This window comes from Papaver somniferum, chromosome 2, assembly GCF_003573695.1.
Source record: "Papaver somniferum cultivar HN1 chromosome 2, ASM357369v1, whole genome shotgun sequence".
NCBI classification, from domain to species: Eukaryota; Viridiplantae; Streptophyta; class Magnoliopsida; order Ranunculales; family Papaveraceae; genus Papaver; species Papaver somniferum.
In genome coordinates, this window is record NC_039359.1 from 132,062,478 (window position 1) to 132,079,109 (window position 16,632).

Here is a 16,632-nt window from a genome sequence, read left to right on the forward strand (position 1 = left end):
AGAACATTCAACTTTACGTGAGCACTCAAGTAAATCCAGAGTAGCCACCACGGAATCAAATTAAGCAAAAAATTGGGTTGCTTACCTTGAAAAAAAAAGTTGAAAAACTTAATAGGATACACAGAATGACATAGAGACTTTTCTGGTATCCCATAATCCATTATTGACAAATACGAAACACGTTTATTCTTTATAACCAAAAAAAATTAATCCAAGATAAAACCCATACTTCATAACCTACAGATAAACTAAAAAAATGGATTCGAGACAAAATATTTGGAAGTATTGAATTATTTACCCTTGATAGTGTATAATCTGTCCCCATAAGATAATCTTTATCTTCATCAAGTGATTGATCTCTAAAGACAGCAAAAAACCGTAGGATTTTAAAGCCTCTGATTAATCGAGCATAAAAAAAACCGTTTCTTAAGAAAAAGAATGCAATAAGAAAACCTCTAATTATAAAATCCTAAGAGTAAGAGAGTTTAGCTAAATCTTGGTTTATTATTTTTTTTCTTCCATCGTTCTAAATAAGTGTGGCCCTATCATTCCCAGTCTTCCAAATCAAACGAAATCCACAAGATAAGAACCGCGAGATGACCCTTTCCGGTAAATCCTGTCCATCAATTGACTCTTTGATCAAGGAGTCAAAGTGCATGCCTTTTTATAAACGGGAATGTTATAAATATCCTCCATTTTTGTTGACCTTGCATAAATACCCCCGAGGGTAAAAAATATTTTTTTTGGAGTCAACTTGAGAAAGTAGTGGAAGCAACTTTTGCTAGTTGTATCCACTTCTGGAAGCAACTTGTGCTAGTGGCTTCCACTTTTCAGAAGATAGGGGTATTTTTAAAAATTGAATAAGGGTAAATTTTACCTTGCATTTTTAGGGGCAACCCCAAAAGAATTAGGGGCGATTTTTTTATTCCCAAACCATACACAACGTTAAGGGATGTCCAAAAACGCGGAAAGTACGTTAATGCCCTTACACAATCGGAAGCTTTTTTGTGTCCGATTAATATACCGCAATCGGAAGCTTATTAACGTGATTATACTACCGATTAAGTGCATTTTTGTGCCTAACTCGTATATGGCTTCTATAACAATTGGTAGGACTGAGAACCTTACTAAGCTACCGATTATAGTACCTCCTAAATTCCCAAAATTGGTGACTCCGTCAAAGAAGAAATTTGGGGCAACTTAGAATCGATAGGAAGGTTTACTACCGATTATTCTAGTTCCCAAATTCGAAAAAAATGAGATTTCTGCAAAAACAAAATTTGGGACAACTGTATAATCGGAAGTCCTATTACCTACCGATTATTTTAGTTCTCAAATTCGAAAAATTTGAGATTTCTGCAAAAACCAAATTTGGGGCAACTGTATAATCGGAAGTTACATCACCTTATTTGACTACCGATTATACAGTTTCCCCAACAAAATAGAGCCGTTGGAACTCTAAACTCTATATAAGGATTGTATCCTTTTACCCTCTATGGAACCTTTAAACTCTCTCCAACATCATCTTCAACATAATGCCCCAACCATTCATCAATCCAATGGAGTTCACAATTGAAGAAGATTTATCTTTATCTAGGCGCTATGTTCAATTCTATCCGAGACGAGGAGAAGAACGTAGGCAAGGCGGCATAATGAGTATGAGTTATTTGGGGAGAATTCACGAAAAATTCTGCGCCGATACCGGTAACCCAAACAACCGCCACTCCGCTGATCTTTTCTGCCGATTGGTTCAATAAACGGACACGTCGAAGAATTCGTCCATTTAACTTATCTTGTGAATCAATATCGATTGAGGGGTGAAACCAATGATGAGATTATAGAACGATCTCTTGGGGAATGGCGGAGATGGAAAAGATCAAGCTTCCGTTATGAAGCTTGTTTTAGAATCCTTAGGGCGATGGAAAGATTCAATCCGTTTAGGACTCGTCCAACACGTCCACGACGCTAATCACAATACCTTGTAATAGAATTGTGGAAGTTCAATGTAAAATTATGATGATATGTAGGTGATATTGTTACGAATTTCAAAATATTTATGAAAATCAGAAGTTTTAATTCTTTATATACCTACCGACTATACTCCAACGGCTATTTCTTTCAAAAGAATCTAGTTGTGCCTCGAAAACCACACACAATGGGTAGTATATAACTATCAATGTCTACCGATTATACCACTCTAATGAGACTGAGAACTTTGTTGACAAAACAACCTATAATCGGTAGTATATGACTATCAATGTCTGCCGATTACGCGTAATCGGTTGCTTTGGTTCATCCATTGCCTACCGATTTTATGGAATAATTGTACGTAATTTCAGGCCAGTCTTGTAAAAGTACGCATCAACAACCATATTTTCAAAAAATAGAGACGTTGGGACTCTCATCTATATAAAGAGAGTAAACTCTTATTATTCGTGCACCAAACAACACATATATAGCATCGTGTATTCTACAAACACATTTTCCATCGTCTACTCTTGTGAATTCATTCTATATCTTAACTTACAAGCATGACAACGTTTGATGCAGCTGAAGATTTGGTTATTGTGAAAACATGGTATCATGAAACAAGACGTGAAGATGTCATAGCAGGAAGGTTAACACCCGAAGTCTTTTGGGCGAGGGTATATAGCCAATTTGTGTGAGAGTATGGAAATCCAAAGCAAAGATCACTCCGACAAGTTCATGATCGTTTCCGACTTGTCCAAAAATGGGTAAATGATTACATAACGATACAAAAGAGGATGTTTAACACTAGCCACTTAAGCTTGTCGATCCAACAATTTGTAAGTATTTGCATACTTTTTTAAATAACACCGGGTGTCTAATCTTTCTTACTAAAACGAAGTTGACATAAATTTGTGTTTGTTTATGTAGGAGACACTCGCAAAAAGACAGTACTTAGTGGAAAAGGGTGAATAATTCACTTATGATGGGAGTTATGAATTCCTGAAGTCTGTGGCAACAGTGTGAAGATTGATCGATGGTTACTATCGGAGGTTATTAAGTTATGTAGTCTACCGATTACAGGAAACCGAAGTTTATTTCATATGTTGTCTACCGATTCTGGGAAAAATTTTCACTCTTTTTTGTCAGAGTTTGTTGACAGTCGATGTTTATTTAATATGTAATCTACCGATTTTGGGAAAAAATTTCAGTTTTTTTGTCAAACTTACAATCGGAAGTAGCATTAGAAAATATTATAACCGATTATAACATTGATTGTTTCTGTTTACAAAAGCTTGTATAATCGGTTGATATATTAATAATATACCTACCGATTATAGCTTTATACTTCACAGAAGTTTCCAAAAAGTTCCAAAAAAACACAACTTTCAAAAGTAACAATCATTCATCTTCATCATCTGACGGAACCAATTCGAGTAGGCTTTCCGGAAAGTTTTCCTTCATGACGCGATCCCAATCCAACATGTTGGTCTCATATTGTTTCAACCAATCGTTACAATGATTCGTTGGGAAGTAATCACTCCAACTACCCAACGGAGGTAATGGGCACTCTCTCTTTACTCTTAAACTGATAAAATGCATCTCATTCACAAATGCCATAACAATTCTTCTATCTTTAACTGATTCATCGCAAACCGTCCTTGTAGGTGCAAACGTAAAAGAGTGTCCATACTTAGGAGGAACAAAGAAATGTACCACGCAATTCAAAGTGTCCGCTAAGAGATATCCACATTTAGGCATTGTCATCCAATACTTGGATCCGATTGTCTTCAATCCCTTTCAGCACTTTACACGCGCAACTAAGTCTTTGAATTGTAGTTCTTTGTCGTGTCTATCTTCTTCCTTCATCATCCCAATATAGAAATCCTTGTCCTTGATTAGTTGTACCGCCATCTTAGTTCTTAAATCTTGCCATTGGGTGACATCTTCGTTCACCGTCTCTCCAAAGTAACCAATTTGTTCCGTAGCGACGTGAAACCCACAATTGCCATCCCCATCAACCTCGTCGGTGGACCAAACAAATGGAACAATGAGTGGAGGGAGTTTTTCCATATACTCTTCTATAATCGTATACCTTGATCGTGTTGGTCTTCCATTAAAATCCCTAGGACAACGAAGAGTACCATACTTCTCTCTTATAGTCACCATTTCCGTTGATTGTGTTTGTTGTGATTCGCTCATTTGATCAGTAACTACGGAGCTAGTTTGGGTCTCCACCAACACAACTTATTCCACCACCTCGGCTTGACTTACTTGAGAAGGCTCGGTAGAGACCTTTGGCCTCACTTGTCGGACGGTCGGTCCACTTTGATCTTTTCTTGGATGACCTCTTTTCTTTGGTACCGTCTCATCTTCAAATTCGTCTTCTGAACGCTCATGCCTACACAATATTCTTTTATTAGACAAATACTCCTTCAATTCTTTTCTTTCAATGGTCCTCGACACTTTGGTGTTTGGCCTACCCGCACTCTTTTGCTTGATAGGTTCATCAACCTCCCTTAAACGAGGGTGAAGAGCTTGCTCCAAATCATGCATCAATATTTGCTTTTTGGCGCCATTTGATGTAGCATAACGCTCGGCTATTCTTGCACACAATTCCGACTCCATGAATGACGGACCATCAACTACGGGGGTGCTTGGAGTGAAAGTTAATTGCTTCCAAAATGGATGAATATCATTGATGTCAATCACATCGACGTACCTACCCATTTTATGACGACATGGGAGACCAACACCTAAACCTATGGTTATGCCTGGCTCTGTACCCTCTAAACTTATGGATTTTGGCAAAGGTTGGATTTGGGGCTTCGTATAATCGGACGGTAAGAAGTAATATATCCTACCGATTATGCTAGATTTCAAAATTCATTACATGAAGTATTTTTGAAAAAACTCATTTTGGGGCAACTTATAATCAGAAGGTTTTGGAACATATTAAACTTCTGATTACCGCTGCATCCAAAACACGAACCAAGTGGTTGTGGCTGGCTGTGTACACTCAAAACCTATGAAATATGGCAAGGGTTCAATCTGGGACTCCTTATAATCGGTAGGTTGTTAAGCTGTACAAACTTCCGATTATAACAAGTTTCAAAATTCATTACGTGAAGGATTTTAGAAAAAACTCATTTTGGGGCAACTTATAATCGGTAGGTTTTGTAACCTATTTAGTTTCCGATTATGGCTACATCCACAACTTAAGCCAAGTGGTTATGGTTGGCTTTGCACCCCTCAGAACCTATGGAATTTGGCCAAGGTTGAATATGGGGCTCCTTATTCAACCTATGAAATATGGCAAGGGTTCGATCTGGGACTCCTTATAATCGGTAGGTTGTTAAGTTGTATTCCCTTCCGATTATAGCAGGTTTCAAAATTCAATACATGAAGGATTTTAGAAAAAAACTCATTTTGGGGCAACTTATGATCGGTAGTCATATAAGCTGGATAACCTACCGATTATAAAAGGGATTATTAGCCGAAGTACCTACACTATAATCGGTAGGTACAGTTTCAATTTAACCTACCGATTGACCTCTAACCTACCAATTATGGTGTAGGCTCCCGATTATATAAGGGCATATTGCCCATTTCGAAAAATCAGAGATAAAGGGTAGCTTAGAATTACGCTTGGGTGACCTTTTTTGTCTTTTAGTGTCGCCCCTAATTCCTTTTGGGTCGCCCCTAAAAATGCCAGGATATTTTAAGGGGCGAGTTTTGAGGGATATTTAAATAATGTTCCCTTTTTATAAAAATGATATATGATAACTGAAGTCACATTGTGATTTGTGATTACTCTTTGTGTACGTATTACTCTTTGCAATGATAATTCGTAGTTTTATTCGAACCACATTAACATTTTCACAAGATGTTGACAAGTTTTTTCTCCGTACAGGTACCTGAGAATTCATAATGGATCCTAGAGTAATGGATAAATCTTGGATGTATACTGATAGAACCCAACGGCGTTATCAAGACGGAGTCGATGCATTTATAAAGTTTTTTACGCATACATACCAACAGGATATTGCGAATGGGAAACGGAAACCATACGACAAGGGCAAAGTTAAGTTTTTATGTCCATGTGTGAAATGTCTCAACCTCTACGTGCATAAGGCAAGTAAAGTTAAGTTTCATTTATATTCTTCTGGATTCGTTCAAAATTATGCCGTATGGACTAAGCACGGAGAAGGAGATGAGTCATCAAGGTGGACACTTCTGGATGGTAATGGCAGCGACGGTCCGCATTATGATGAACCAACACATGTTGCAGAGATCATAGAAATGGTTAGTGCTTTATTAGGAGATAACTTTTCAAAGGATTCTGAGAAGATGCAACGGATACTCAAAGATGCTTGGAAACCCCTATACGAAGGATGTGCAGATTTTACAAAGACATCTGCAATGTGTGAACTGTTTAACTTGAAGAGCAAGCACGGAGCTTCCGAAAAGTTTTTTAATGAACTTCTACCACTCCCTCCAGGAAATGAGATGATGAAAAATACATATGAAGCTGAGAAGGTGATGAGAGATTTGGGTTCAGGTTACGTAAAGATACATGTATGCATCAATGACTGCATTCTCTATAGGAAGATTACAAGGATCACATAAAGTGTCCCATCTGTGGGGAATCAAGATGGAAAGTTGACGACACCACCCAAGAGCTGCATGAAAAAATTCCGGCAAAAGTCTTGTGGTATTCCCCAATTATCCCAAGACTGAAACGGCTGTTTCAATCAAAGAGAATTGTCGAATATTTATTGTGGCACGACACCAGAAAGAAAGAAGAGGGTGTTTTAAAGCATCCGGCGGACTCACCAGCATGGAAAAATATAGATGAAAGATATCCCGTAATTCAGGATGATCCTCGAAATCTGTGGCTAGGCATTTCGGTTGACGGGGTTGACGTAAACAAAGGCATGCAAAAACAGCACAGTGTGTGGCCAATTCTGACAGTGATTTACAACCTTCCGCCAGAGTTGTGTATGAAGAGAAAGTTCACCATGCTGTCATTAATTATCGACGGGGAGCCTTGTAAGGACATTGATGTTATGTTACAACCGTTTGTCGAGGATCTCAAGGAATTGTTTAAGGGAGTCGAATGTTTTGGTGCGCTGAAACAGGAGATGTTTACTCTACATCGGTTGTTTTATGGAAAATAAATGATTACCCGTCTCTCGGTACAGTGTGTGGTTTCCCCTACCAGGGACGAGGCGCATGTAAGGTGTGTGGGAGAAATACTTACTATGTCAGGATAAAATATTGTAGAAAAGAGGTTTATACCGGGCATAGAAGATACCTACCATACGGTCATCCATTCAGACGTCAGAAGGGGTTCAACGGAAAAGAAGAAACTGAAAAAGGCTCCGAAACTTATGACGCCGTCAGAAATATACAATGAGGTAAAGTCTATAAAGAATAAATGGGTAAAGGGATGGAAGAAAATTGTGGTGGAATTAATGCAGGATAACCCTGGAAGAGGTGGATAGATGAAGAGAATCGAAAAGACCATCGACCCAAAAAAGGGGAAGGGGAAGGAGAAGGAGACCGACATGCCCTACTGGAAAAATTTCAATATATGGTTCCGGCTCCACCCCTACTGGCGGTATCATGTTGTCCACCATTGCATAGATTTTATGCACGTCGAAAAGAATGTATGCGAGATTGTCGTTGGAACATTGTTGAACAATGAATTTAAGTTGAAAGACCACCTTGCTTCTCGAATGGACCTGAAGGAGATGGGTTTTAGAGAGAAGTTGCAACCTAAGGAAAATGGCAAAGGGGGATATATACTAAAGGAAGCATGTCACTCATTAAGCCCGGAGGAAAAGGACAAGTTTTGTGCAACATTATCCGAGATAAAGGTTCCACACGCGTATTGTTCAAACTTTTCAACCCTGGTGAATCGAAAAGATCGAAAGCTTATCGGACTAAAATCGCATGATTATCACATGCTAATGCAGGTTTTGTTTCTTTTTCAGGGCAATATCTAGCAAAGAAATCAAGGTGGTAGAGCTAGAAAAATTGCAGTCGGATCTCGTTGTGACGCTGTGCTTGCTCGAGAAATACTTGCCTCCATCCTTTTTCGAAATCATGGTTCATCTAACTATGCATCTTACCAGGGAAGTGCAAATTTGTGGTCTTGTATTCTTTAGATGGATGTATCCGTTTGAAAGGTGCATGAAGGTCATTAAAGGGCATGTGCCAAACAGAAACAGACCTGGAGGAAGCATTGCAGAAGGGAACCTTGTAGAAGAGACAATTGAGATTATCAGTGAGCACCAACAAAGCATGAATGATACAGTCGGAATTCCACCATACAAACTCAACTCATATGACACTGGCGAAGATTCTTATTATTTCAGGGGAAAACCAATGTCATATGCTAAGTTTCCTCTTGTTGATAAGGATCTGTTTGATAAAGCGCATTTCTATGTATTGCGTAATTCGCCTGAAGTTGCTCCTTACGTTGAGTAAGTATAACTAGATCTAACCAAATAACCTCATTTTTTATTTAGTTTTTGATTCTGTGTCTGAATTTCTGTAAAGATAATAACATTAATCATTGCACTGTCCAGCCGACACCAGAATTTTTTGAAGGAGACATATCGTGGTATGAATTATAGACAGCTAGATCAAAAACATCGTGAAGAGTTCACCAAATGGTTACAAAAAGTGGTAAGAGTTTGCAGAAAATGTCACTCTTGCTACGTAACTTTTGCATTGAGATGGAGGCTAATCCTTATAATGTATTTCAGGTTGAGAGTGAGTGGGCAGACTCTAGGGAAAACTTCAATGAGGACTTAAGGTGGCTATCAATCCCACCGAATGCACAAGTAGAGACATATGAAGCATATCACATCAATGGATACCTGTTTTGCACAAAATCTCATGATGGTTCCGTTAACCAGAATAGCGGGGTTTACGTAGAGTCAACTGACACGCACATTAGAAAAGCAGGGATTACCCTTAATCTGGCGGATTATTATGGTGTTTTACAAGAGATATGGGTGCTGACATATCATTCGCTGAAAGTACCACTTTGAAGGAGAAGCAGGGGTATCAAAAGACAAACTTGACTACATTTTGGTTGAGATTTATAAGTTGGGACTCCAGGATGATCCTTTCATTGTAGCCTCCCAGGCTAAGCAGGTATTTTATGTGCCAGATCAGGGAAAAAAAAAAGTCTATTGTGTTAGGTGCACCTACCCAAATCTGGAAATATGCTGGTGATGAAGTCGACGAGGAATTCAGTATGGCAGTTATTTGTCGGAATGAGTATAAATTGCCGAAGGTAGCTAAACTTGACCTACAAAGGAAATCCAGGGATGATTACTATCAGGACAACATTAAGGGTAGAACTGCAAGGAAAGCACCAGCACCAACAGCAGTTCCTGCTTCTCAAACGCCCGCATCTGAGCAACCATTTCCAAGGACTAAGCGATAATGAAGCCAGGTGATAAAATGTAGTTGTTTGTGTTTGCTAATAGATGAATGATTAGGTTGGAATATTTTTTGGTTTTTGTTTAAGGAACTGGTTAGTGTAAATTATATACTCTTAGCCTTTGTTTTTGGTTTTGGGTTATACTATTTTGGTAATGATGATCATCATGTTACTGAATTTGGTACAAATTTAAGTAAGCACTTTGGATTTTCCTGTTATCTAGAGAATGAATGTATGGATTGTTGAAAAAAATTGATTCTTAAATCATGGTGGGGTTTTGTATGCAGATGGGTTTTAGCAATGTTGGATGAGTTTGGATTCGGCTATACTGATTGTTGAATTAATATTCTGTCATGCTAGGATTAGTAGTAATAGTACTAGCTGCTTGCACATAGATTTTTTTTAGACTTGGGCCTAAAATAGTCTTCGAATTAATCTTACTCCAGCATCATTTTATAAACTCAAGTAATACTCTAGTTTCTACCATCTTAACCAGCATTTTATACACCCTATTGATTCACTAATTCAGTCTTTCCTACCAATCTCTACTTAACAATTATTGGAATTTTAGAATCATACACCAAGAACATTGCTTGTTTGTACATACCATGTTCATGTAACACTAAACTAAATTATTCATGTTAACTAGTATGAATAACACGTGTGTAAATGATCTCTGAATGTCCTCCACTTGTCGCAACACAGATGATTTTCAAAATAGAAAAGTCGATTAGACAATTCACAAAAGATATAATTTGATTTATGGAGAATCGAAACGGCGGGAGGGGGTAGTTTTTTTCACCTAAAAGGTGAGAATGCATTGGGAATCGAACCAATTAAGGCTTAAAATGATGTTTCTTTTCTTCATTATCATTCTCCCAATTGCTTCCATTAGAGTCCAAACCAGAAATCCCATTTCAAATTTGAGACTAAGAGAGGGAGACAAAAATTCATCCTGAATTTTTGAGAAAAAACTGTCATCAATCCCTTGCAATCAAAATTCATCAGAGAAGTATTCAACACCAAATGTATATTCCCCCAAGAGCAATAGAGAGCAATATCTCTGATACACCAGTGAGGAATGATAATTGTAGCCAATTGGTTAATAATATCTCCGAGAATCAGGGTACTGCATCATCCACTTCCCGGATTCCGCAAATGCCTCCTAGGGGAATTGAAAATCCTCCATTTCAAGATTGTATAACTGAACATGGAGAAAGCAGTGGTTAAGGAGGGAGTGGTGCAGTTGAAGAAGAACCATTGTCTACTGAGAACTGCGAAGAAATCTTGTCTGATGTAGATTCTGATCCTGGTGATGGTGTTAATGATGAGTTCGTTTACGGGGGTGTTGGTGGTGCAGCGACTGCCGGACCCGGACCCATTAGGACATGGCGCATGCGGGATGGCTGGGTTGTGACTGCTGAACACCCTACCGAAGGTAAGTATGTGATTAACGAGGGGGTGGTGCTCATTGGTATTAAATATGTTGTGGATGGAGGGGGAAGATATGGATTTGAAACTATCACTTTTCCTGCTTCCGGCAGAAGAGAGCTTCTTCATCAATTAGGCTAGTTAAGTTGGACGGTCGTGATGCTTCTAAGACCGTTTTGGTCGGTCTTAGCTCGTTTGAGCTCTCTTCTTCAACAACGCGATCACCCATGTTTGGGGTTAGCGTTCGACGCCGTTAGAGTGTGCTATGTGGAGTCCGACCAATTGGGCTATTAGTGGGTCCGCCGGTGGTCATCCTGGTGATCGCCTAGTTCCGCTAGGAGTAGACTAGGCCTATTGAATTGTGTGGCAAAATCGTGCGGCCTTGATCGTTTTTTAAGACTAATATGGACAGTCTAGATTTCCCTTAAGGAATTTAAACGCATTCGATCGCGCTAACTTTCGATTAAAAGGTATGTGAACACGCCGATCTCTTTATCAGAGGGTGATGCAGCCTATGTGAGTGTTTTCATGCAGGTCTTAATATTGACACTTCGGGAGATTTATGCTACTCCGTTGCGAGTGAACATTAATCGTCATGTCATGTCAATATTGAGAGTTCAGCTGAGAACATAGCATAGGAAAACACTAGGCAGGCTCCGACATTAGTGAGTAATGCAACTATGAGCTTAAATACTCATTAGGCTCTATACTAGTGAACAATTCATCTAGGAGCTTGAGTTTCAATATAATGTGAAGAGAGACATAGGCACTCATAAAATTCTGATATATTCTCCAAATTCCTTGCGAAATATAGATATATCAAGGTCTACTACTTCTGATGCCGGGTCAGGTAGACAGACTTTTACAGTTTTCTCCCTGAGGTAAAAACCACCATCAACATTAAGTCCCCTGCTTAGCACGTAACAGTGACATTGTTGTGGGGTACGCACTAGATGGTGACAGACGAAAACTAAAATTGAAAAGACGAAGCAGGTAGATATTACCAGGGAAATCCAGATCGACCTTCAGCAGCGGGATCATACGTCTAGTGGCTTTCTTAGTAGCGTGTTTCTAGCTCAGCTATGGGGTATGGGTGCGATGCGCTTAGTCATCCATTCCCGTTCATAGAGCAAGAATGAATCCTTCGTCTGTTCAAACTCTAGAAACTCTTTCCGTATGAAAAGGGGTATCGACCCTCTTCTATCTTTGTTGCTCGTCTGGCTACGCGCTTTCGTCTGCAGCGGCCGGCTCCTCGTCATCACTGTCAGCAGCTCGATCATAAGCGTGCCAATCGTCGGCGACAAGGTAAGTTCATCTTGTCTTCGTATCTTAGATGTGAGTGTAATATCCATTGGTGGTTGATCAAACTTGGATATTTAGCTCGGTTTGAATGACTCTTTTTGTTAATGGTGATAGAGCGAGCGTCAACAGCAACAAAACAATCTCCAATAGTTATAATCAGCAGCAAAGCGATCCAGGAGAACTCAAGGTAGGTGCCCTTTTCTATTTTGCGCGTGTAGCCATCCAACAGTACCACCGGTCTTCTCCAGAATGTGTAATAAGGTTCTGACTCCAGAAGAATGAGTATCTAACCTCTCCAGTGGGTTTTGAAATTTACCAAACTCCATTGCGCTCAATTTCAAGAGGCCTTGAATTTAAGTTGCTTAGTGTCTGGACTGCTGATTTGTAATTGAAATGTTCTTTAAACTCTTGAGCATTGACTGGCACGAAATTGTATTTATTTTGACTCTTTATCTCATGGACCTATTCTTTCCTTTCTGATTGCGATGATGACATGCTTGGAAAGCTTGTACGGGCAAGATCTTCCGGAGCCGTTGAGTGAAGTAGATGAGCTGAGAGGCGTTCCGTTGCCGATGTGCTGCTATCAAGTCTTAAAGGAATTCGTTCCAAGCGGCATCCTTTGAATCATTTTATGAATCTTGGATTGTTGTATGGAATGGGATGCGATCAGCAGTCCCCAGTTACACTTATGTCTGGTCACTAGATCTATATTTTTGAGTCGGCTTGGAAATACAATGCAGCTTGTAAGGAGGTGTAGATGTGTACTAGATCCGATGGAGTGGCCGGATACGTGAAAATACCTCTGCGGCGTACTTTGGAGTCTTTGATGCAGTGTACGGCTTCATATTGAGAACTTCCTGCAGATCGTAAAGCTTTGAAAGTGATGATGTTATATCATAAATAACCTGGTTGAGGGACGTGAAGACATCCCGTGCTAGCAGTCCCCAGGTGTAATTATCCTGAGCCTATTTTCTCTTGAAAGACGTACTTCCATTGTATTTGTTGGTAAGGTGGTTGAAAAATTGATGAAGGCGGTAATATTTTGGATTCATCACTTGTTGATCAGAGTCGTGTTTGATAGATTTGTATTGTATCCAATCTTTTGGCAGCTCATTCATCCCTTCCATAGGAAATTGGAAATCTAGAAACACCGATTCTGATTTTGTCGGCGATGCGGTAGACATGATGTAGTTGGTCTGTGCGGCTTGCTGAGGTATTGAAGCGGCTTCGGCCTCTGAAGAGAGTACTGAAGCGGCTTCGGGAGAGAGCGCTGAAGCGGCAGCTTCGGGAGAGAGAGCGTTGAAGCGACTTCTTCTAGAGCGTACGTTGAAGCGGCTTCAGGAGAGAGCGTGCGTTGAAGCGGCTTCTGGAGAGAGCGTTGAAGCGGCTTCAGGGGCGTTGAAGCGGCTTCTTCTGGAGAAAGCGTTCGTTGAAGCGGTTTCTTCTGGAGAGAGCGTTGAAGCGGCTTCTTATGGAGAGAACATTCGTTGAAGTGGCTTCTTCTGGAGAGAGCGTTGAAGCGGCTTCAGGAGAGAGCGTTGAAGCGGCTTAAGGAGAGAGCGTGCGTTGAAGCGGCTTCTGGAGAGAGCGTTGAAGCGACTTCTTATGGATAGAGCGTTGAAGCGGCTTCTGAAGAGAGCGTGCGTTGAAGCGGCTTCTTCTGGAGAGAGCGTTGAAGCGTCTTCAATATATAACTCCAGTGAGGGCGCCCTTAACCCTTGATTTCGAAAAATGAGTTCTTCCCATTCTTCTGAGGCGATACGATATGGCAGATAGGAAGACAACACACAAATAGTGTTGGACGGCAAGTCGTGTTTTCTCCTCATGGTAAAGAATATCGTTTCTATTATAACATCTCAACGCATGCAAGGCTCTCTCCGGTGATTTGAAATAGGGGAGATAACAATAATGGTTAAGGATTCGACCAACCTTCAGTCTGATTTTCCCTTTCAAATTACATGCTTCTTGATTGACCGTCTCTCTTGTGTTGAATAAGTCCTTGACTGACGGCGAAGGAATTTCATGCTGAGCCTCAGTCCCTAGTTTACGTGGTTCGATCCTGTATGGTCGATGGGTTGACCATGATGAGGGTATCACCCTCTTACATCCATGTTGATGACTATGTACAAAAAAAAGTTGGCTGGAGCTTGGATGGCTACGATAAAGATCCTTAACATGGACGAGTTATGACTACAGTCACAAACCTTGGCCGTGATGAGTGGTGATTACGGCCATGGATCTTGAAAGGAAAGAGCGGCAGCTACGAGCACGAACCTTGGTCGGCCACGGCCATGAACATGGACGGTCTTTGATAAGTCACGTATGTGAGTTTAATTTTCCTTCTTTATTTTCGTGAAACAGCTCCTCCCTAATTCCCTGCTTGCGGAAACTCGCCTATTGTTGCTTGCATGAATGCTCCATCATGGTCTGTACGATTTCGTGGACGGAGTCCTGAGAAACTATGCAACTCCTGACCGGAAGAGGATCTCCGTGCACTCCTTCAGCGCTTAGTTGAAGTTCTCCTGCATCCACCTTCTCTTTCAAAATGCGCTTCAATTTGTTGCAATCGTTGGTGGGGTGATGGACGAACCTATGGTAACGACAATATTTTGGATTTGCCATTTCTTCTTCGGTTGGAGGACGTCTGGTAGGAGGTAGCTTGATGACGCCATCTTGAATCCACTCTTCTAGGATTTAGATTACCTCTTCAATTGTACACGGGAAAATTAGAGTAGCCTCTCCAGTTTCTTGTTGCTGTGCAGGCGTCTTAGTCGCAGCTTTCCGGGTTTCAGTTGTCTGTTGCGCTAGTGCCGCACGTTTGGGTTGTTGATAGCCGTTCCCCGGATGCATTCTCTTCCCCCCTCACTAGCGATTGTCTGGAAGTTGGATCTTTTATTGGAAGGACGCTTTCTTTCCTGAACATCTTTACGAGTTTCTTCATTCTGGGACGGTTCAGATCGACTGAGTAAAGCAGCAACATATCTCTTAGCAGCTTCTGATGCAATATGGGAATTGATATTTTCCAGGAAGGACGCACATAATGAAATAACATTTTCATTGCGAGGACTCTGATGAGAACATGATAAATCCCACGAGTCTTCTTTTTGAGTTTGAGGAAACCTCTCTCGATCTTCATGAGCAGACACATTAGGTTGGTGGCTGCCTTTCAATTCGACGTGAGCATAGGCTTCATCTTCCTCACCAGGAATAGGAATATGAATTTTGGAAGAAGGACTACTACCATCAGTATTGATTCAAAATGAATTGTTGGTGGCGTTTCCTTCAGAATGAATGCGCGTTGGTTTATTTGATAGTTGATCCGTGAGGACTTTCAAAAGCGCAAATACTCCGTCCTGCGTCTTGACAATAGTAGCTTGATTCCTGACAATATCATTCAGGATTTTCATCAAATCATGAATAATTTGTTAAATATTGAGACTACATAGCCTCGACGAGGGTCTTGAATGAATGAAGGGATTCAGGAATAACATGTGAAGTATTTTCAGTGCTGGGAGAAGTAAAATTGGGATTGAGGGTTTTTGAACAACTCCTAAGATCAACCATATTTAGAAATTTAGTAAATTGAAAACAGGATAGGGGAAATGATTTTTTGCAACCGAGAGATCAATTTCCCACTGTGGTCGCCAGTTGTTTTGGGGTAAAAACTAATTATGTTGTTTTTGGTAAATTTGGGTGTGTTGATGAGAAACGAATTCAAACCCTAAACAAATGCACTGCACGGGAGTACTTTTAGATTCGAGAGATCAATCTGTAAGACTCTGGCCTAAACCAAGAAATGGACGCTCCAGATTCAATTCGGTCACAAGTTGAAAGAGAAGGGTTGATCTTAGGGAGGGAAGCGAAGAAGGTGTTTGAGATCAGAATGTTGAATTATGAAGGTGTGGCTATTTTATGACTTGTATCAGAAAATGGTTTCTGGCTCCTCGTGTTGATAACACTTGTTTCTTGAAATAGGTTGAAAACCTATTTATATAAGTCATTGAGCGCACCCTGATCTCATAGGATGTGGAGGAAGTTAAGTAGTGGAGAAGTGGAGTTGTGTGGAAGGTGGTCATCATCGTGTTTCCGTTATGAGGGAAGACTAGTCACACTTTCACCCACTACTCTCATTACTTTTAACTAGGGGTGTCAACGGGTCCGGGTCCTCCCGGGTATCACTAGACCCGGACCCGGACCCTACTTATAAAGGTCGGATTCGGGTCCTAACGGTTCCGGGTCCGGTTCCTACACTTGTGGACCCAGAACCTGACCCGTTTAAATACCCGGGTACCCGCCGGTCCCGAGTACCCATTGGGTCTTAAGAAAACTATTAAAAAAATCTCAATAACTTAATATTTGTCTCTTTTTGGCTTGGATTTAAATAACTTGTATAAAATTTATTATTATATCTTATTAATGTACTAAATAAAGATTAAATGTAAGAGAAAAATTTAAAACGAGTAAAATAT